Below are 23,132 nucleotides of genomic sequence, written 5' to 3'. Positions count from 1 at the left end.
TCCTTGATCTTTAAACTATGATTCTGATTTTGAATTCCCTCAACATTGGGGACATTCTTCCTGTAGCTGACTTCATCTTGTTGGAATATTATAGGCTTCTATGAAATTTTCCCCCCTCATTCTTCTAAACTCCAGTGAATACAATCCTAACTGACGCAACCTCTTCTGATACATCAGCCCTGCTGTCTCAAGAATCAATTTGGTAAACCTTCGCTGCACTCCACCTATGATAAGAAAATCCTTCTTCAGATAAGGAGACTAAAACTGTGCACAATATCCTAGGTGTGGTCTCATCAATACCCTGTATAATTGCAGCAGGAGATCTTTGTTCCTGCACTCAAATCCTCTCACCATGATGGCCAGTGTACAGCTTCCCTCCTTTACTGCCTGCTGTACCAGCACACTTACTTTCAGCAACTTGTACAAAAGGATACCTAGGTCTCATTGAGTATTCCCCTCTCTATATTTACAGCTATTCAAATAATAATCTGTCCATATATTTTTGCTACCAAAGTGGATAACCTCACATTTATCCACATTACAATGCATCTACCATGCATTTTCCCATTCATTCAGTTTTTTGAAGTCACACTGCAGCATTCTCCTAACATCTCACTCTTCCACCCAGCTTTGTCTCTCTGAGATATTACATTTAGTTACCTCATTTAAAGCATTAACATATATTGTGAATAGCTGGGGTCCCAGCTATGGTACCTGTGGTACCCCACTAGTCAGTGCCTAGCATTCCAAAAAGGACCCAACTATTTCTACCTTTTTTTTCCTGGCTGCTAATCAATTTTCTATCCACTTCAGTATATTACCCCCTATGCCATCTGCTTTAATCTTACACATTAATCGCTTATGTGGACTTCGTTGGAAGCCTTCTGAAAGTCAAAGTAAACAACATCCACTGGTTCCCCCGATCAACTCTACTAGTTGTTTCTTGTTTCTTGTTTCATGAGGAATTCCAGTAGATTTGTCAAGCATGATTTCTCTTTTGTAAATCCAAGCTGACTATATCTGATTCTACAAATGTCTTCTAAGTGCTCCGCCATAAAATCCTTGATAATGGTCGCTAGCATCTTCTCCATTACTGATGTCAAACCTACTGGTCTATAATTTCTGCCAGGGCGGCATGGTAGCTCAGTGGTTAGCACTGCAGCCTCACAACGCCAGGGACCCGGGTTCGATTCCAGCCTCAAGCGACTGTCAGTGCGGAGTTTGCACATTCTCCCTCTGTCTGCATGGGTTTTCTCCAGGTGCTGCAGTTTCCTCCCACAGTCCAAAGATGTGCACGCTAGGTGGATTGGCCGTGCTAAATTGCCCATAGTGTTCAGGGGTGTGTGGGTTATAGGGGGATGGGTCTGGGTGGGATGCTGCAAGGGGTGATGTGGACTTGTTTCCACATTGTAAGGAATCTAATCTAATCCTTTCCCTCAGCCTCCCTTTTAAAATAGTGAGATCACCATTAGTTACTCTCCAATCTGTATGAACTGTTCCAGTGTCTGAAGAATCTTATGAAGACAAAGGATAAGTATAAATTTATTTCATCAGCCATTTCTTTGTACCCCATTATGAATTCCGCAGTTTCAGACTGTAAGGACCTAAATTAATTTTCACCAACATACCTATGGAAAATTTTACAGTCAGTTCTTATATTCCCCGCAAGCTTGCTTCATGTCAAACTAATACAACAAATGAAAAAAAATTCTTGATGTTTAGTTCTGTAGATTGTAGGGATTCTGGTTTGTGATCAGTAAAACTGCGATTTTTAGATGGCTTGAATCACCCCCAGATCCCTGGTCTGACACTAGATCTATTTAGGGAATGTGAAATGAAGGAGGCGGTAGACAGGTGTTTCAGGGTCAAAGGAATGTCTGCACATATTAAATAGAAATGATGAGTATATTGCAAGAAATAAAAGGCAAATCCAAAGAGTGAAATTGACACCATCAATGATACAGGGGACAATACTTAAATACACTGTTAAATTAAACACAGGTTAACTCTTATTAGAAGCTAAACAGTAGTTTTAATCACAGATACTTTAATTAGACTTCCTAACTTTGGGGTTCCCTGCACTGTCACCACCCACCTTCCCACCCCGGCTAGCTTGGATACTTTGGGGTCTCAAGGAAATAAGCTCACCGCTAGGAATAAATGCAATTTTGAAATATAGCTAGCTGTTCCCGCTTGTTGTTGCTGGTGCTTCAGTGGGGACTTCGGACAGTGTAGGCCTTCAGTCTGGGTTGAGTCAGCTGATGTGATAAGATGTGTTTTGGATTTATTGGGTTTTCTTACTTTATGGTGATTTTTATGAGCTGCTTTTCACCTCAGGATGTGTCTAGGCCTTCTGGTATCAGTTGGGTCAGTGGTTTTTGGAGGTGGTTAGTTGTCAGGCCTGTAGGTTGTGTTTGAATGCTGTTGGTTGGAGATGGCTGTAGGGCTCACTCTAGGGACAGTAGCTCTCTGGAGTCCTTCTGCTGGTAGCTGCGGGGATAGCTTTCGGCTGAGATTTCTCTATTTCGGATCCCCCTTCTTGGGGTAGCAGCGAGGCTAGCTCTTGGGGCAGGTCGTTCTTGGATCCCACTTTCGGAGGTAGCAATTATACCAATTGCAGATCTCTTATCTTTGCACCAAACCTGCGCTTCCCGTGCTGTTACTGCTGTTCTGTTTTGAGGCAGTTGGCTTCCTGAGTTTAGAGTAGGTGTAAATGTATTCTAAGTGTAATGTCAGGAATTTCTGTGATTGAGTATTAATAAAGGTTGAATGTCTTGGTATCTGTAAAGACACCATAATGCCTGGGTTAAGTTGGTTTCTTTGGTCTGGTTAATTATTCTTTTAGAGTTGAGGTGTGAAGTGGATTTTCAAGTTGAACCATGGTTCCAGGCAGCTGCCTCTCTGACTGTGTATTTTCGCAGAGCATAGCCCAGCTGCCTTTTTTTTAACTTTTAAAAGTTAATTACAAAATCCAGGATTTTAGTCCAGTGTTTCAGAATATGGGGACTTTTGCTCAATCCTGCAGATTAGATGAGACAATACTTTTGTTCACTATGTGTCAATCTTGTTCCCACATTGTCTTCTGTCCTGTTGCGTTGAATGATCTTGTGTGGTCTCAGCAGTGGCAACTTTCTAATTAGCTTGTGAATAGTAAATGAGAATACAGTTATTATAGTTTTGTTAGACTAGGTTTCAACAATTGTAAATTCAAATGCCATGATGGTAAGTTTCCAAAACCAGTGGTTAATAATTCACTAGCACTAGGAAAAATTGACCGTAAATTGCTGAGTTGTGTTTAAAAAGGAATAGGTTCACTGACATTCTTTAGAAAAGATGATGAATTAACTTTAATCTGTCAAGTCTACATTTAATTTCGACCCATACTATGGTTGATTCTAAATGGCCTAGCATGTAAGTATGCAGTCAAAGAGTTATCTGAAAAAAATTATAATCATCTGAACATAAATATATATTTTGAACATTTTCAAAGGAACACTCTTCGAAAGATAGGGCATTGGCTGCAACAGCAACAATGTGGGAGCTGGAAAGATGGCAGATGGTGGCTGTATTAGAGAAGGGTCAAAACTCAACCTCCTCTTGGGAAATAAGATAGGGCAAGTGACTAAGATGTTAGTGGGAGAGGACTTTGGGAACAACATAGAACATAGAACAGTACAGCACAGAACAGGCCCTTCAGCCCACAATGTTGTGCCGACCATTGATGCTCATGTATGCACCCTCAAATTTCTGTGACCATATGCATGTCCAGCAGTCTCTTAAATGACCCCAATGACCTTGCTTCCACAACTGCTGCTGGCAACGCATTCCATGCTCTCACAACTCTCTGTGTAAAGAATCCGCCTCTGACATCCCCTCTATACTTTCCTCCAACCAGCTTAAAACTATGACCCCTCATGCTAGCCATTTCTGCCCTGGGAAATAGTCTCTGGCTATCAACTCTATCTATGCCTCTCATTATCTTGTATACCTCAATTAGGTCCCCTCTCCTCCTCCTTTTCTCCAATGAAAAGAGACCGAGCTCAGTCAACCTCTCTTCATAAGATAAGCCCTCCAGTCCAGGCAGCATCCTGGTAAACCTCCTGTGAACCCTCTCCAAAGCATCCACATCTTTCCTATAATAGGGCGACCAGAACTGAACGCAGTATTCCAAGTGCGGTCTAACCAAAGTTTTATGGAGCTGCAACAAGATCTCACGACTCTTAAACTCAATCCCCCTGTTAATGAAAGCCAAAACACCATATGCTTTCTTAACAACCCTGTCCACTTGGGTGGCCATTTTAAGGGATCTATGTATCTGCACACCAAAAACCAGTGACCATAATTCTATCAGTTTTAAAATAGTTATGGAAAAGAATAGATCTGGTCCACAAGTTAAAGTTCTACATTTGGACAAGGTCAATTTTGATGGTATTAGGAAGGAACTTGCTAAAGTTGACAGGTGGTGGCTTTTTGCATGTAAAGAGATGTTTGGCAAGTGGGAGCCTTTTAAAAATGAGATAACGAGAGTTCAGGGACAGCATGCTCCTGTTGGAGTGAAGGGCAAGGCTGTCAGGAGTAGGGGACACTTGATGACTAGAGACATTGAGGCTCTGGTGAAAAAGTGCCAGATCTAGGCACTTAGATCAAATCAAGTTTCTTGAGGAATATAGAGGTTAGAGGAGTACACTTAAGACAAAATCAGCAAGGTTAAAAGGGGATATGAGATAGCTTTGGCAGATAAGACAAAGGAGATTTCAAAGGTATTCTATAACTATATTTAGGGCAAAAGAATAACTAGGGACAGAATGTTCCCCCTTAAAGATCAACGAGCTTGTCTACATGTGGAATCACAGGACATGAATGAGATCCTAAACAAATATTTTGAGCCAGTATTTATTTTGGAGAAAGACATGGAGGCTAGGGAACTCAGGGAAATAAATAGTGATGTCTTGGAAAGAGTCTACATTACAGAAGAGAAGGTGCTGGATGTCTTAAAAGGTAGATAAATCCCTCCGACCTCATTGTGCATCCCAGGACATTGTGGGAAGCTAGGGAACAAATTACTAGGCCCCAACAGAGATATTTGTGTCATCGACAGCCATGGACGAAGTGCTGGAACACTGGAGGTTGGCTAACGTTGTACTATTATTTAAGAAAGACTGCACGTAAAAGCCAGGGAACTACAGAGAGGTGAGCCTGACATCAGTGATGGGTAAGTTGTTGGAGGGGATTCTAAGAGACAGGATCTACATGCATTTGGAAAGGCAGGGACTTTTTAGGGATAGTCAGCATTGCTTTGTGCATTGGAAATTGTATTTCACAAATTTGATTGAGATTTTTTGAAGAGCTGACCAAGAAAACAATTGAGTGCAGTGCAGTAGACATTGCCTACGTGGACTTCAGCAAAGCCTTCGCCAATGGTGGACCAGTTAGTAAGGTTAGATCACATGGGATCTGGGGAGATCTAGCCATTTGAATATAAATTAGTGACAGACCATTGTATTTCAGACTGGAAGCCTATGACCAGAAGTGTGCCATAAGGATTGATACTCGGTCCACTGTTGTTCGTCATTTATATAAATGATTAGGATGAGAATATGAGAGGCAAGGTTAGTCAGTTTGCGGAATTCACCAAAATTTGTGGTATAGTAGACTGTGAAGAACGTTATTTAAGAGAACAACATGATCTTGATCATCTGGGCCAGTGGGCTGAGGATTGGTAGATGGAGTTTAATGCAGATAAATGTGAAATGTTGCACTTTGGTAAGACAGTATAGGGTAGGATTTACACAGGTGCTGGTAGTGTCTTGGGGATTATTGTTGAACAGAGAGATCTAGGTGGGTACATAGTTCCTTGAAAGTGACATCCCAGCTGGACAGGATGATGAAGAAGGCATTTGGCACATTTGCCTTCTTTGTTCAGAGTATCAAGTACAGGAGTTGTGACATCATGTGACAACTGTACAACTCATTGGCAAGGCCACATTTGGAGTACTGAGTACAATCCTGGTCACCCTGCTGTAGAAAGAATGTTATTAAACTGGAAAAGGTACTAAAAAGGTTTATAAGGATGTTACGAAGACTGGATTGAGTTTTAAGAAGCTGGATAGTCTGGGACATTCTGTAATGGACTGTAGGAGGCTGAGGGGTGACCTTATAAAGGTATATAAAATCATGAGGGACATTGATAAGGTGAGTAGCCAAGGTCTTTTCCCTAGGGTGGAGGAGTCCAAAACTAGAGGGCATAGGTTTAAGGTGAAAGGGACAAGATTTAAAAAGGACCTGAGCAGCAATTTCTTCATACATATATATGTATATGGAATAAGCTGCCAGAGGAAATGGTAGATGGGTACAATTAGAACATTTGAAAGATATTTGAACAGGTATGTGGATAGAAAAAGCTTAGAGGGAGATAGGCCAAATATAGCAGATGGGACTAGTTTAGGAAACCTGGTTGGCGAGGATTATTTGGGCTTAAGAGCCTGTTTCCATGCTATATACTCAGCATGTCTGACAGCATTTGTGAAGATAAAATCAGAGTTAATGTTCCTGGTCCAGTGAACCTTTCTCAGACTGTTCCGAGGAAGGGTCACAGGACCTGAAACGTTAACTCTGATTTTTTTCTTCACAGATGCTGCCAAACCTGCTGAGCTTCCAGCAACTTCTGTGTTTTTTTCCTGATTTACAGCATCCGCAGTTCTTTCAGTTTCCATGCTGGATATATCTGTGACTCTATGTCTCTAAGGTGCCAATAGATTGGAAAGCAACAAATTTAGTATCTTTGTTTACGACACTAGGGAGTTCAAAAATATAAAGCTATATGCCGCTTAGCCTAAAGCTTGTCATCCAGAAAATTCTAGAATATATTATGAAAGGCGTAATGGAAGGATTTCTAGAAAATAATAATGTAATCAGGCAGTATCAGGTCTTGCGAAATATGATGTGATCACAGCTGACAGTGCTACTGGGAAAGTCAGATCAACCTGGCTTGATAGATGATAAGTTAAATTTTTTCAATTGATTACTTTGGTGGTTAGACACTTAAAAATATTTGTATGAGGCTGCAAATGTTCTTGAACAAAATAGCATAAATTTAATATTCAAAATAAAACAAAAGAAACAAAGCTATATATGACAATTTAGAAATATTTGAACATAAATAGCTCTAACTGCTTTCCGGACACTCCCATTTACAGATACTCGCTCTCAGAGAATGTCACTCATCTGTCAAATGTTTTCTTTGTTACGTAGCTGATTCTATTTTGTCCTCATTGGACTGCTAAGACTATTTTACAATGATTTTTCATGTCCATTGGCATGAACCTTTTTCAGTTCTTTCGGCCTAAATCTTTTTTCAGTTCTGACAACTGGAAAATATCACACTCTCCTAACTTGGAAGGTTCGCCAACAACAAGCTTTTCTGCTACAGTCACTGGCTTCCCTTAACCAAAAAACCCAATTTTCCTGTTAGGTTGAAACTGTTTTCCTTTCTGAACTGAACACCATTTTCTTCCGATTTGAAGTCACCAGCTAAACTAATGACCCTCGGTCTGTTTTCTCTATATATTATAAACTCAGCAGTATAAATATTCCATCTATTAATACTCCAGGTGTCCTGCTGATATCTTGACTGGATCACAGCCTTCAAGGAAATAATGTAGGAGATATCAGGTTGTTGTAGTCTGGTCCAAATTGTAATGGTCTGAATGTTGTTTGGAGTCCTGGTGAAGGATATAAACCCGAAACGTCGACTTTTCTGCTCCTCTGATATGACCTGACCTGCTGTGTTCCTCCAGCTCCACACTGTATTGACTAGGAAATAATGTATTTAGATTACTGTTCTAAATGTCACAAACCTGCACAGAACTGAGCAAAATCCAATTACAAAGATAACAAGGTGTAGAGCTGGATGAACACAGCAGGCTAAGCAGCATCAGAGGAGCAGGAAGGCTGACGTTTCGGGCCTAGACCCTTCTTCAGAAGAAGGGTTTAGACCCGATACATCAGCCTTTCTGCTCCTCTGATGCTGCTTGGCCTGCTGTGTTCATCCAGCTCTACACCTTGTTATCTCAGATTCTCCAGCATCTGCAGTTCCTACTGTCGCCAAAATCCAATTACATCTATTTTTCAAATCTAAAAATGATAATATATTTTACATATTTGTCACAAAGGCAAATCATGTTTCATAAATTTATTAAAATTTAGTAACATTTTGCAACACAAATGCGAGTCAATGACCATCACCAGTAGGAGACAATCTAACTATTGCCCCACGACATTCGACTGGACTCTCCCTATAAACACAGCGGTTCTCAGAGTGGGTCGCATCTAGAAATACTGCACTGAGAAACTTACTTCCTGACTCCCGAAAGCCTGTCCATCATCTGTAGGGCACAAGTCAGGACTGTCATGGAATAATAGACACTTTGATGGGTGCAGCTCAGACAATACTCAGAAGCTATACACCATTCAGAACAAAGCAGCCCACTTGATTGGCACCATATCCGCAAGCATCGACTCATTTCACCACTGTTGCTGGGTAGCAGCAGTGTGTACTATCTACAAGATACACTGGAAAATGCCACCAAAGATTCTTAGACAGCACCTTGCAAATCCACGATCACTTCAGTCTAGAAGGACAAGGGCAGCAGATACATAGGAATACCATCAACTGCAAGTTTCTCTCCAAAACCGCTCACCATCCTGACTTGTAAACATATTGCCATTCCTTCACTGTCACTGGGTCAAAATCCTGGAATTCTCTCCACAAGAGTATTATGGCCCTACCCCTCATGAGGGCACATGGACTGCAGTCTACCACGATCTTTTCAAGGGTAAGCAGGACGGGCAATAAATGCTGGCCAGCCAGCAATTCCCATGCCCAAAAAGTGAATAAAAGAAGTTAGAATTGCTTGAGGTTCTAACAAGCCATATGAATTGATGGAATCAGTAGGTCTAGTGCATTCAGATTTCTAAAAGGCATTTGATAAAGTGCCACATAGGAGATAATTATGCAATGAGGAGTTATGGTGTTGAAAATGGTATATTAACATAGATAGATGATTGCCTTACGAACAGGAAACAAAATTGGGATAAATTGGTCATTTTCAGGAAGGCAAATGGGAACACATAAACTGCCACAGGGATTAGTGCCATTTATGTTCTATGTTAGTGGTTTGGAGCCAGGACTGACTGTATTGTTGCCATGAGGAGAAAGCAAGAACTACAGATGCTGGAGTCAGAGTCAGTATAGCATGGAGCTGGGGAATCACAGTGGGTCAAGCAGCATCAGCGAGCCAGAGACTCAATGTTTTGGGTTGGGACTCTTCATCAGGACCCCCAGTCCTCCAGCTCCACGGTGTATTGACTGTATTGTTACCATATCTGGCGATAATATCCAGACAGGTTAGGCAGAAAATCGTGATGAGCACAAGTAGCATGCAAAAGGATATAGGTTAAGTGAGTGAGCAAAAATTTGACAGATGGAGTATGATATGACAAAATGTGAGTTTGTCCACTTTGACAGATAAGTAGAATTAAAAGTGTTATTTAAGTGGAGAGAGGGAGAGAAGAATACAGCTGTCGTGAACCCCGTGTCGGGGCCTGAACGTTCATGCATATTTTTGAAAATTCTTTCATGGAGTGTGCGTATTGCTGGCTGGACCAACATTTCAAGCCTGTCCTAATTTCTGTTGAGAAGGTGAAAATGAGCAATCTTCTTGAATTGCTGCAAACTAAACCTACAGTGCTGTTAGAAAGTGAGTTCTACGATTTTAATCCTACAACAGTGAAGAAAAGGTGATAGAGTTGCAAGTCAGGATGCTGTGTAGCTTGAACGAGAACTTACAGATGGTAGTGATTGCATGCATCTGATGCTCTATTCCTTATAGGTGGTAGAGGTTGTGGGTTTGGAAGGTGCTCTGCCTGCCTCTTTGTAGGTTATGTGGAACAGTCCCTCTTTCGCACCTACACTGGCCCTAAGCCCCACCTCTTCTTCCGTTACATTGATGAATGTATCGGCGCCACCTCATGCTCCCAAGAGGAGCTCGAACAGTTAATCCATTTCACCAACACCTTCTGCCCCAACCTTCAGTTCACCTGGACCATCTCCAACACATCCCTCACCTTCCTGGACCTTTCTGTCTCCATCTCAGGCAAACACCTACAAACCGATGTCCATTTCAAGCCCACCGACTCCCACAGCTACCTGGAATACACCTCCTCCCACCCACCTTCCTGCAAAAATTCCATCCCCTATTCTCAATTCCTTAGCCTCCACCGCATCTGCTCCCAGGAAGAGGCATTCCACTCCCGCACATCCCAGATGTCCTCGTTCTTCAAGGACCGCAACCCCCCCCCCCCCCCCCCGGCCCCGACAGTGGTCGAGAACATCCTCAACCATGTCTTCCGCATTTCCCGCACCTCATCCCTCTCACCCCGTCTCCGCAATAACCGCCAAAAGAGAACTCCCCTCGTCCTCACATACCACCCCACCAACCTCCGGATACAATGCATCATCCTCCGACACTTCCGCCATCTACAGTCCGACCCCAACATCAAAGACATTTTCCCAACCACACCCTTGTCTGCTTTCCAGAGAGACCACTCTCTCCGTGACTCCCTTGTCTGCTCCACGCTCCCCTCCAACCCCACCACACCCGGCACTTTCCCAAGCAACCGCAGGAAGTGCTACACCTGCCCCCACAACTCCTCCCTCACCCCCATCCCAGGCCCCAAGATGACTTTCCACATCAAGCAGATGTTCAACTGCACATCCGCCAATGTGGTATACTGCATCTGCTGTACCTGGTGTGGCTTCCTCTGCATCAGGGAAACCAAGTGGAGGCTTGGGGACCGTTTTGTGAACACCTACGCTCGGTCCGCAGTAAACAACGGCACCTCCCAGTCGTGAACCAATTCAACTCTCCCTCCCATTCTTTAGACGACATGTCCATCCTGGGCCTACTGCAGTGTCATAATGATGCCACCCATGGGTTGCAGGAACAGCAACTCATATTCCGCTTGGGAACCCTGCAGCCCAATGGTATCAATGTGGATTTCACCAGCTTCAAAATCTCCCCTCCCTACACTGCATCCCAAAAGCAGCCCAGCTCCTCCCCGCCTCCCTTACCTGTGCTTCCACCCACCTATCCCTTCCTCCCAGCTCAAGCCGCATCTCCATCTCCTACCTACTAACCTCATCCCGCCCCCTTGACCTGTCCATCCTCACCTGGTCTGACCTATCCCCTCCCCACCTCCCCACCTATACTCTCCTCTCCACCTATCTTCTCCTCTATCCATCTTCAGTCCACCTCCCCCTCTCTCCCTATTTATTTCAGAATCCTCTCCCCATCCCCCTTTTCTGATGAATGGTCTAGGCCCGAAACGTCAGCTTTTGTGCTCCTAAGATGCTGCTTGGCCTGCTGTGTTCATCCAGCCCCACACTTTGTTCTCTTATTCTCTCTCATCCCCACCTCCTTTATCTGATACAACCGTCTTCTCTCCTACCTATCTGCCCCACCCATCCCATTGATTAATCCCCATCACTCCCTACCTGCATCCCCCTATCACCATCCCAGCTACCTTTCCCCAGCACCACCCTTCCTTTCTCTATTTATTTCCCAGCTTCCTTCCCCCTCTCCATTTATGAAAAAGGGACCCAACCCAAAATGTCGACTTTCCTGCTCCTCTGCTGCAGCCTGGCCTGCTGTGCTCCTCCAGCTCCACACTGTGTTGATTGTTACTACAGATTCTGCAGTTCTTGCTATCCCTATCCCCAAGAGTACTGTTTGTTCGTTAAAAAAAAATTTTCAGGAGAAACATACTTGTCTTGAAACCTGTGCAGAGAAGTTTCACTGGTTTGATTCTTGGGAGGAGGGAATTTCCTTATGTGGAAATGTTGAGCAAGTTCTTACAAATTGTAGTTTCGAAGATCTTGTTTGAGTTTAGAAGAATGTGTCAATCTTTTTGACACATGCAAGACTCTGAGTGGGCTCCAGAACAAGGAAGCACAGTTTCAAACTAAACTGACTCCCATTAAAGACTGAAATGTGGGAGAATGTCCTCTCTCAGCAGTTCAGTATTTGGAGTTTTATTCTCTAGCGGACAGTGAATGCTGTGTCATTGAATATGTTCAAGGCTTTTGGATAGATATTTATTTGACAAGAAGTTATTAGGGACAACCTGGAAATGGAGTTAAGGATTGAATCAGATTATGCATAATTGTATTCAGAGGGAGAGCAGGCTTATGAGGCTAAATGGTCTATTCCTTATGTTCTGTCTTGTGAGATAGTGGGACAGGCTCAATTTCACTGAGAAATTATATCTAAATTTTGCAACTTTGCATAGCTATTTCCATATTGTGAACCTGTGTGAGATTACCAAAGGGAACTTGTGCAAGAAAGCATGGAAGATGTTTGTGAGGGAGAAAACAAATCATGGTTGCCAAGAATATATGAGAAGGGACATGAGCAGAGGCGATGTATAAGTGCATCCCCAACAAACAGTTTTTTCTATAAACTCCAGGGGTAGATATGCTGCAGTTCAGGAATGGCTGCTCTGAGATTCATTGCTTGTGGGTTCAGCTTGTGCAGTGAAATTGTTTACTATGTCGAATGGTAATGCATAGTCAAAGGACAGTATGATCCATTCTTGCTTCTTATCCATCACGTTCTACTCATATGTAGTAGATGTGTAGGATTGCTAGATGTATACATTCATCAGTTTTAAGGCAGTTTCTGGAATAATTTTTTAAAATCATTTTTTGCCAACAGCATCATTGTTGGCATTATTGGCTATTTCAACAGCAGTCCCTCTAAAATGTTTGGAAGACGAGTGCCAGAACGGCATTCTGGGCATATCAATTTGGATGAGGGAAATTCTGTACTTGTGCACATCTGGACTTTACCTGAAGAAGGAGCAGCACTCTGAAAGCTTGTGATTTCAAATAAAGCTGTTGGACTTTAAGCTGGTGTTGTGTGATTTCTGACTTAATCACTTGTATCTGTGCTTTATATGTCTGGACTGATGTTCTAAGCTTGTACCTTTAAATCCTTCTATCTCCCTCCCTTCAATTAAGACTTTTAAAAACCCACCTCATTGAATAAATTTTCATTTCCGTTATTTCAGTTTCTTTGTGTCTTGGTTTTTAGTTTATCCTGAAACCAACATCACTTCAGTTTTGCAGTGCTGTTTTTAATATGGGCTGCATTCATGACAAAGACAATCCAGCTGTTTTGCCTTATTCCTTCTTTTATGTTCTCTTAAACTGGTGTAATAGTACTGTTTTATGTAATTATGATATTATTGCTTTGGTTGTTTGTGCTTCTTTTCACTTTCATTGATATGTATTCCTCTAGTGGTAGATGCACACAGATTCAAAATTGTGTCTTTAATGGTACTGTGTGGTGTCTTGCATAGAATTACTGATATAGAAGCTGCTAAAATAGTCTGTTTCAGAGAAATTAATGATCGAGAAGAGCAAGAAATTACTAAAAGTACAAATATGTTAATATATGGAATCCCCTTTTAAAAAGGAGACGGCTGACATTGTCAGCATTTTTGTTATCATCAGCATTACCAAGTGACAAGGCAGTCTAAAAGGGTCTATTCTGAGTTGAAAAATAAGTGCACAAGTTTAGATTCAGCTGAAATCATAGTTACAGATACAATGGATATTTGTAATGTGATATTACAATATAATGAAACTAGAAGACAGTTATGAAAAGGAAGGAAACTCACAAGCCACTTCTGTCGTTGCTGTGGGCATGGTGCCAATAAAGTCATAGGCTTGAATTTTCACATTTTGGCCTCAGCCAATTTCAGGAAAAAAAAATCAGATTTCATTTTTCCATAATTTGCTAGATACACCTCTCTCACTATCTCTCTCTGATGTAGCAAACACTTGAGTTCTCTCTCTGCTGCCTCATTGTATCAGTTTTTCCTTTCTCCTGGACTGGAGGAGAAAACAAATGAGGGAAATCTGTTTTGCTGAATTTGCCTTTGCTAAGTGTGTGTTTATGGGACACTGCTATATTGGAACAATTAATGGGTAGTATTATTTTTGAGTATTTTAATAGAGTTAAAGTTATGTCAATTTCTGCCCTTTATTTTAAGTGTAGTGTAAGCATAAAGTGTATCTTTCTTATAGCCTATCAGTTTGACCATCAAATGACATACATCTAGAACAGCGTCTTATACGGATCTTTAAATAAGAGAAAAGTTAGGGTCTAGGCTGTCTCCTTGATATATTTTGAGGAGGTTTGACCTGGTCCATTGAAAACTGGGGGCTCTTGTCAGGATCAAAATCTCTAATTCCAGGTTGGGTTTGGGATTATTGGTCTTAAAAACTGTGAGTGTTAAGTGTTGGTGGTATGTTTTCAGGTGTTGCATTAGGTTGGTTTAAATAGGGTGTGTCTTGTGTAATAATGGGCCCTCCTGGGTCGAAGGGTTTCTTGGGTGTGGAAAAAATCACTTGGGGTTGTTTACAAAGGAAAAAGCAAAGGAGACAGATATAATTGCAGAAGAATAAAGAACCAAAGAATTAAAACAGTTCAAATGTGTTAAGAAAATGAAACAGTTTTAGTCATGATTAAAAGCAGAAGAAAGGGTTAAAGAGAAGGATTTTGAACTTTGGAAGTTAGAACTGAAAACTGAAAGCCAATTTAAAATGCTGAAGATAGAGGTGAAACGTGGGATTAAGTTCTGAGCACAATGATGGAGAGCAAATGCATCATTGCCAAAGACCTAGTGGGTGCTGATGTTAGGTATGATTTGCCTGGGTAGCTCGCAAACAATACCTTTCACTGTATCTCAGTACACATGACAACAATAAATCAAAACAAATTAATTCAAATCAAATCAAAGCATTACTAAGGTATAACGAGATCATGGAGAGGTTTTTTGGATATTTCTCCCAAAAGTTGAATATTCATCAAAAGAAATATTCCACTATTGAGAAAGAGACCTTGATTTTGATGGTAGTGTTGCAAATTTTCAACATTTATGCTGCCAGTAATGTATCTGAGACAGTGGTATATACTGATCATGACCCTTGAAGGATTTTAGAAAAATTTAAGCGTACAAGTAACAGACTGTTTAGGTGGAGCTTATTATTATAAAGCTTTATAAAGCTCTAGTTAGGCCCCATTTAGAATACCGTGTCCAATTTTGGGCCCCACACCTCAGGAAGGACATACGAGCCCTGGAGCGTGTCCAGCGGAGATTCACACGGATGATCCCTGGAGTGGTAGGTTTAACGTATGATGAATGGCTAAGGATCCTGGGATTGTATTCATTAGAGTTTAGAAGGTTGAGGGGAGATCTAACAGAAACTTACAAGATAACGTATGGCTTAGAAGGGGTGGACACTAGGAAGTTGTTTCTGTTAGGCGGGGAGACCAGGACCCGTGGGCACAGCCTTAAAATTAGAGGGGGTAAATTTAAAACGGAAATGAGGAGACATTTCTTCAGCCAGAGAGTGGTGGGCTTGTGGAATTCATTGCAACGGAGTGCAGTGGAGGCTGGGACGTTGGATGCCTTCAAGGCAGAGATCAACAAATTCTTGATCTCATAAGGAATCAAGGGCTATGGGGAGAGTGCAGGGAAGTGGAGTTGAAATGGCCATCAGCCATGATTTAAATGGCGGAGTGGACTTGATGGACCGAATGGCCTTACTTCCACTCCTATGTCTTATGGTCTTATGGTCTATTATAGCCATACATAGAGTCATAAAATCATAAGAGCTGCACAGCTAGAAACAGACTCTTCAGTCCAACTTGTCTTTGCGGACTACATATCTAAAATTAATCTAGTCCCATTTGTCAGCATTTGGCCCATAACCCTCCAAACCCTTCATATTCATATATACATCCAAATGTCTTTTAAATGTTATAATTGCAGCAGTATCCACCATGTCCTCTGGCAGCCCATACACACACCACCCTCTGCATGGAAATGTTGCCCGTTAGGTCCCTTTTAAATCTTTGCCCTCTCACCTTAAGCTGTAGTTTTGGATGCCCCACCCTGGGGAAAATACTTTGACTATTTACCCTATCCATGTCCCTCATGATTTTATAAACCTCTATAAGATCACCCGTCCGCCTCCGATACTCAGAAATGAGACATGTGGCAGGATGAGAGAACGTAATTGCTGATGCATTGTTATGACTTTGATGAAGGAAGATAGAGATGTTTCGTGGTGGGAAAAACAGCCTAAGATAAACTGTAATATTGAATGTTTGCATGCTTAAGTTTAATGTAATGTATAAATATTTATAATGTAACATTCTAATAACGTGAGATTAATGTCTTTGAAAATGAAGCCATCTTGGTATATTGATGAACACAGCAGGCCAAGCAGCATCAGAGAAGCAGGAAAGTTTGACGTTTCGGGTCGGGACCCTTCTTCAGAAATTTATATTTTCTGAAGAAGGGTCCCGACCTGAAACATCAAGCTTTCCTGCTCCTCTGATGCTGCTTGGCCTGCTGTGTTCATCCAGCTTCACACTGTGTTATCTCAGATTCTCCAGCATCGGCAGTTCCTACTATCTTGGTATATTGATGGGTTTTTTAAATAAGAGGGTAGATGTGAAGATATGTGCCTTTTAAGAGTGATTTGTTCTGTCCTGTTTATCTTGTAGAAGGATGTTATCTACCTGGTCTCAAGAATTCTGCGTCATGGAAACCAGAGTAAATAGCTTTTTTTAAAATTAAATAAAGGAAGCATGAGTGGGTGGAGTCAGGTTCACACACTGCTTTCAGTTGTAGAAGTTGGATTTTTTGAGTTGAAGCTGTTAAATAAAACACCTTCTGACTCTCTTTTTGCTACAGCAAAAGGCTAGAGTTCTCTTTCTGATGTTAGCTTCATTCTATTGTTTTTTTTCTCTTTCTCTTAGACTGAAGGAGATAGCAAGTGAGGGAAATCCGTTTTGCTGAATTTGCCTTTGCTAAGCATGTGTTTATGGGATGCTGCTATTTGATGACAAATAAATATCATAATAAAATAATATATTTTAGTACTTTGTTTCAGTTTAAAATGAGAAAATATTTATCACTTAGCGCAAAGACTACTTTTTTCTCTTAACAGAGCCCACTTAGAGTCATAGAGTTGTAGAGATATACAGCATGGAAACAGACCCTTGGGTCCAACTCGCCCATATTGACTAGATGAGTCTGTTTCCATGCTGTATATCTCTGTGACTCTATGACTCTAAGCGGGCTCTGTTAAGAGCAAAAATAGACTTTGCATTGAGATAAACATTTTTTCATTTTAAATTTAAATTAAATACTAAAATATATTATTATATTATTTAACGACTACTCATCCACTGTTCCCTATGTGAAGAGAAATATCTTACAATTATTGTAGTTGAACTGGTTGGTGCTAAGTTATTTGAAATTTTTTGCCATTTTTAAACTTGGAAATTATACTAGGGGTCATACACTAAAACAATGTATCATTGTTAGATTAAGATATTCTAATTTTTACATGGAATTGTTGTTTATAGTACTTATCAGTTTCGAGTCTTTTAGATGTTGAATGCTGTTTATTACACGGGCCCAGGCTCAAAGAAGCTGGCATTACAAAGCTATTTTTTTTATTGACAATGTCAGGAATGTATGTATATAATAACAAAATCTGAGCTTTTGATGGACTTTATAAATAGAAGCATAGAGAAAAAAAGTTGAGAAATGTTATGAAAATTATATAAAACAGTTTAACTGCCTTGTGATTATGACATCCAATTGTGCACACCTGAAGATGTGAGGCAAAGAGTTAAAGTTTGAGGGAGAAGCGGGTGGCTGGTGTTGGAGAAGGACTAAGGACCATGATATCTCTTTCCCGTCCCTGTTTACTACGGTAAGAGGCTAAATGATTTTCTTTTGCATCAAAACTATCTCAACAATCAATTTAAACATTAGAAATTTCCAGGCCAATTGGATAAATTAGTATAATGGTTTACATCAGAGCTGGATGAAAAGTTAAATGTCTTGAGTTTTGGCTTATTTTTCAAAACCATACATCAAAATTATGCCTGCTGCAGTATGGCATAATTAAAATGCTATATGATGTTAGATCCCGACTGTATTTTTTATGCTGGAAAATATTCTAATGCTTATTCCTTACGAATGTAAAAATATTTCAAAAGGTGGCATGATTTGGAAGTACCAACTTACTTTGAATCATAATTTGGTTATGGTACTAACATTGTACTTAATGTTTCCTTTTCATTTTTACAGGGTAATTGTAACATGCAACACAGTGATTGGAGTGGTTGAAGCTGAACATAATGAAACATTGTATTCTTTTGGACATATTTTTGCAAGTAAGTAATTTTCAAGTATTAATTCCTCTGAGCCTGTAACAAGTTAACAAAATAAAGTCAATATGAGGACTGCATGTATGTTTTGCAGAAGTTAGTAGTATTTCATGAATGATATTTGTGCCACTTGTAACATTTTTCCTTTATGAAGGAGAAAGCACTACAATAATTTAGTTCAAAGGGACCTGTAACGGCCAAAATGCTGTAACCTCTGGGTGAGAGAACTGAATTAAATATGCCACTCATCTTTAGCAAAACATGGACTTTTTCTGATTTACTTGACACGTCAAAAATCCACCAGTTTCAGACCTGAGAATTTACCTTGATTCAGCATGCACAGCCTTTTGATAGAGTTTCAGATTTTCACCAGCTCCTGTCTGGAAAAGATATTTCCTGATTTCAGGCTAAAATGGCTTTTTTGCTTTCAACATCTCAAATAGATTACTTGCTCATCCATGTGAACAGTGGGAATATAAGTCATATTTATGCCCCCTTTCCTCATAATTTAACTCTGAGAGCAGGCAGATACTTTTTGCAGCCCTCCATTTATGTCATTTTAAATTAAATACTACAATACAATAAAGATGTTTTCTCTCTTACAAGGAAATGTCAGGAAATCGTCAGACTGAAAGAATTTGTAGCTCCTGGTTAATTATATAAATGACCCCTTTCACTCCTCACTCGACCCTCTGACTCACTACCCTCACCACCCGTCCAACTCTCCTCAGCTCCTCATTGAGTCATAGCCATACAGCACAGAAACAGACCCATCGGTCCAACCAGTCAATCCCAACCATAATCCCAAACTAAACTAGTCCCACTTGCCTGTGCTTGGCCCTTATCTCTCCAAATATTTCTTATACACGTACTTAACTAAATGTCACTTAACTTTGTAACTGTACCTATAGTCACTACTTCCTCTGGAAGCTCATTCCACACATGAACTACCCTCTGCGTAAAAAAATTGCCCCTCATGTTTTTTTAAAATCCTTCTCCTCTGACCATAAAAATATCCCCCCTAGTCTTGACATACCCCACCCGACGGAAAGGACATCTGCCTTTCCTCTTATCTATGTCTGTCATGATTTCATAAACCTCTATAAGGTCCCCTCTCAACTTCCTATGCTCCAGTGAAAAAAAGTACCAACCTGTCCAGCCTCTCCCCATAACTCAAACCCTGCATTCCCAGCAACATTTGGTAAATCTCTTCTGAACCCTCTCCAGCTTAAAATTATCCTTTCTATAACGGGGCAACCAGAGCTGGGCACAGTACTCAGTACAGGCCTCACTAATGCCCTATACAACTTCAATGTAACGTCCTAACTCCTATACTCAAAGTACTGAGCAATGAAGGCAAATGTGCTAAATGCCTTCTTAACCATCCTATCTATATCTGACACAAAATTCAAAGACTTATGCACCTGAACCCTTAGGTTTCCCTGTTCGATAACACTACCCAAGACCCTTCCCTAACCCTAACCCAACCCTTCTTTTCTTGTTTGTTTTACCAAAATGCGATACTCTCACATTTATCCAAATTGAACTCAATTTGCTGCTCTTCAGCTTATTGAACAATTGACCAAGATCTCTTTGTAATCTTAGATAATGTTCTTCACTGTTCACTATGCCACCAAACTTGGTGTCATCTGCAAACTTGTAAATCATACCTTCTGTAGTCTCATTTAAATCATTTATATAAATGACGAACAAAAATGGTTTCAGCTCCTATCCCTGTGGAACATCCTGAACTTGCACATCTGGATTTGGAACTATTTTGTCACTCCTTCATTGTCACAGGATCAAAATCACAGAGCTTCCTTCCTATCTACTGTCTTGGTGTACCTATCAGTCAAGAGCTGCAGCTGTTTAAGAAGACAGCTCACCACCATCTTCTCAATAGCAGTTAGAGATGGCAATAAATGCTGGCTAGCAACAAATAAAACAAAACCTTTTCACTTCCCACAGACACACGATCAACTACCCCTGATCTGCCTAACCCCAATGCAATTGACACCAGAACACCTTAGATATCCCCAACCTGACAATACAAGACCAATCGAATGAACCTTAAATTTTTGTACAATGCTGCAACTACTACCTTACCTGAAATAACTACCCCAACCCATCACCTTACCCACTACTCTCCTACACCCCAGTCACAGATCTGTTATTTTACCACTTAATTCAGCTGCCACACTGCCCTCACCTACCTGCCACCTACCCCGTTACCCACCCACATATACACATGTCTAACTATTATATGCTAGCCTACCCATTTACCCAATGACCACCATTGTCCCTCATCCACCTGCCACTGTACCTGCTCACCTACTCTTCACCCTAACCTTCACCAACTCACCTGCCACTTCAATTTTTTATAGCCTTATCTCCTCTCCCAACTTCTCAACAAGGCCTGGGGCATTTAAACTCTTTAATTAATGGAATATAGCACCTAGTGCCATGAAAATTGAGCGTAGCTTCTATGAAGATTCTTTATGTTGCTCTCCAAGAAGATGTCTTTTACAAAATGATAGGAAAGAACAGCGCATATATCTTTCATAGTATGTCCTATGTCTATCAGGAATGGTGGATGTTACTTGCTAGTTTTCAGCCCAAGCTTGGACATTGCCCAGGTCATGATGCATTTGGACATGCACTGCCTCAGTACCTGAGGAGTTAAGAATTGTGCAGCTACTTTTCAACATCCCCATTTCTGATCTTATGATGGAGAAATGGTCATTTCTGAAGTAGTTGAAGATGTTTGGGCTGACATTGTCTCCTCCTTGGGAACTGATTGCAATCCTCATTCACCCAATGCTCGGTTTTGTGCTGCTGTGATTACCAAAGCTGCTGGCAGGTCTCAAAGACAGGTCTTCCTTCCAATACGGGATGAGGTCCACTCTCAGTTTACTAAGATTGTTCAGAATGTCATGCCTGCATTTGGCTTCATTGAAGCTAAGTTTATTTGCAACCAACTTTTCCACCCTTTTGTGTCCAACATGTTATACCATAATAGCAATATGATAAATAGGAACAAGGATGGGTTAACTGACCATTTAAGTCTGCTCTGTTCTTCATTAAGATCATTACTGGCTGACTATGGCCTTAATTTCATCTTTCTCCCAGGCTCACCAGAAGCCTATCCTCCCTTCTAGATCAAACTCTGACTAAACTATCCTTAAATATGCTCATTGACCTAGTCTTCACTTCACACTAGGGTAGAGACTTCCATAGATCTACAATTCTCTGACAGAAAATACCTATTTGCCATATTAAATGGGACCCACTTAATTTGAAGCAGCTTTTCTCAGTTCTGCATCCTGTTCTGTCCCCTTAAAATATTATGTGTTTTGAACTAATTATCGAACATAGAACATAGAATCCCTATAGTTGGGAAGCAGGCTATTCTGTCCAACAACTCCACTCTGTCCCTCTGAAGACCATCCCCTTCAGACCCAACCCCTACTTTTTCCCTGTATCCCTGCATTTCTCATGTCTAATCTACCTAATTTACACATCCCTGGACACTATGGGCAACTGAGCATGACCAATCCACCTTACCTGCACACCTTTGGATCACTTCTCATTCTCCTGGACTCCCATGATTGTAGGCCCAACCTCTTCAACATTTCCTCAGTTGCCAATACCTTCAACCTCGGAAACATGATAGCAAACCTTGCATAAACTGCAAGGATATCCCTTCTTAAATAATGAGACTAAAACTGCACTCAATAATCGCAGGAGAGATTTTCCATTGCCCTACCTTTATATTGTATTCTCCTTTGCAAAAGCGCAACGTTCCATTCATTGACAGTACTTCAGAAGCTTTTGTGGTTGTTGAAAGATGTTTTTGGACAAAGTTTAACTTAGCTTGCTATTGTGGAAATACTGAGATCTTGATTGTCATTATTAAATCTTCTTTGTTCTTAAAATCTTTGAAAAAAGAGCCAGCAGCTGTTGTCATTGTCCCTTTGATTACCTCGCCATCTGTGAATATTCTTGTGTCTTTCTGGGAGATGGCAAACTGAAATGATGCTTCAGTACAGGCTTTGCCTTTTGCTCCAGGTTTAGAAAAAAATGATTTTCACAATGGCCTGTGATAATGGGAACTGCAGATGCTGGAGAACCCAAGATAACAAAGTGTGGGGCTGGATGAACACAGCAGGCCAAGTAGCATCTCAGGAGCACAAAAGCTGACGTTTCGTGCCGGGTGTGGTGGGGTTGGAGGGGAGTGTGGAGCGGACAAGGGAGTCCCGGAGAGAGTGGTCTTTCCAGAAGGCAGACAACGGTGGGGATGGAAAAATGGCTTGTGTGGTGGGGTTGGATTGTAGATGGCGGAAGTGTCGGCGGATGATGTGTTGTATTCGGAGGTTGGTAGGGTGGTATGTGAGATTGAGAGGGATCCTCTGGGAGTGGTTGTGGCGGGGACGGGATGTGAGGGATGTGTTGCGGGAAATGCAGGAGATGCGGTGAAGGGCGTTCTTGACCACGGTGGGGGGGAAGTTGCGGTCCTTGAAGAACTTGGACATCTGGGATGTGCGGGAGTGGAATGCCTCATCCTGGGAGCAGATGCGACGGAGGTGGAGGAATTGGGAATAGGGGATGGAATTTTTGCAGGAGGGTTGGTGGGAGGAGGTGTATTCTAGGTAGCTGTGGGAGTCAGTGGGTTTGAAATGGACATCAGTTTCTAGCTGGTTACCTGAGATGGAGACTGAGAGGTCCAGGAAGGTGAGGGATGTGTTGGAGATGGCCCAGGTGAACTTGAGGTTGGGGTGGAAGGTGTTGGTGAAGTGGATGAACAATCCAACC

The 23,132-nt window shown here is 41.3% G+C and overlaps 1 long non-coding RNA gene across 2 annotated transcripts in view; it reads left to right on the top strand.

Annotated features, from left to right (window-relative positions):
- LOC125456974 (uncharacterized) overlaps nt 1–23,132 on the top strand; it is a 202,602-nt gene that overhangs the window by 34,881 nt on the left and 144,589 nt on the right. Inside the window, exons 2-4 of one of the 2 annotated variants that reach the window (XR_009446129.1) lie at nt 16,641–16,689; nt 17,762–17,860; nt 18,241–18,326. This is a non-coding gene — a long non-coding RNA (uncharacterized LOC125456974). The remainder of the gene's footprint in view (nt 1–16,640; nt 16,690–17,761; nt 17,861–18,240; nt 18,327–23,132) is intronic. The other variant, XR_009446130.1, reaches the window with a different exon arrangement.

Source organism: Stegostoma tigrinum, chromosome 1 (assembly GCF_030684315.1).
Source record: "Stegostoma tigrinum isolate sSteTig4 chromosome 1, sSteTig4.hap1, whole genome shotgun sequence".
NCBI classification, from domain to species: Eukaryota; Metazoa; Chordata; class Chondrichthyes; order Orectolobiformes; family Stegostomatidae; genus Stegostoma; species Stegostoma tigrinum.
The sequence above is the reverse complement of the archived record's forward strand: the minus strand, read 5'-3'. Positions and strand labels throughout refer to the sequence as shown.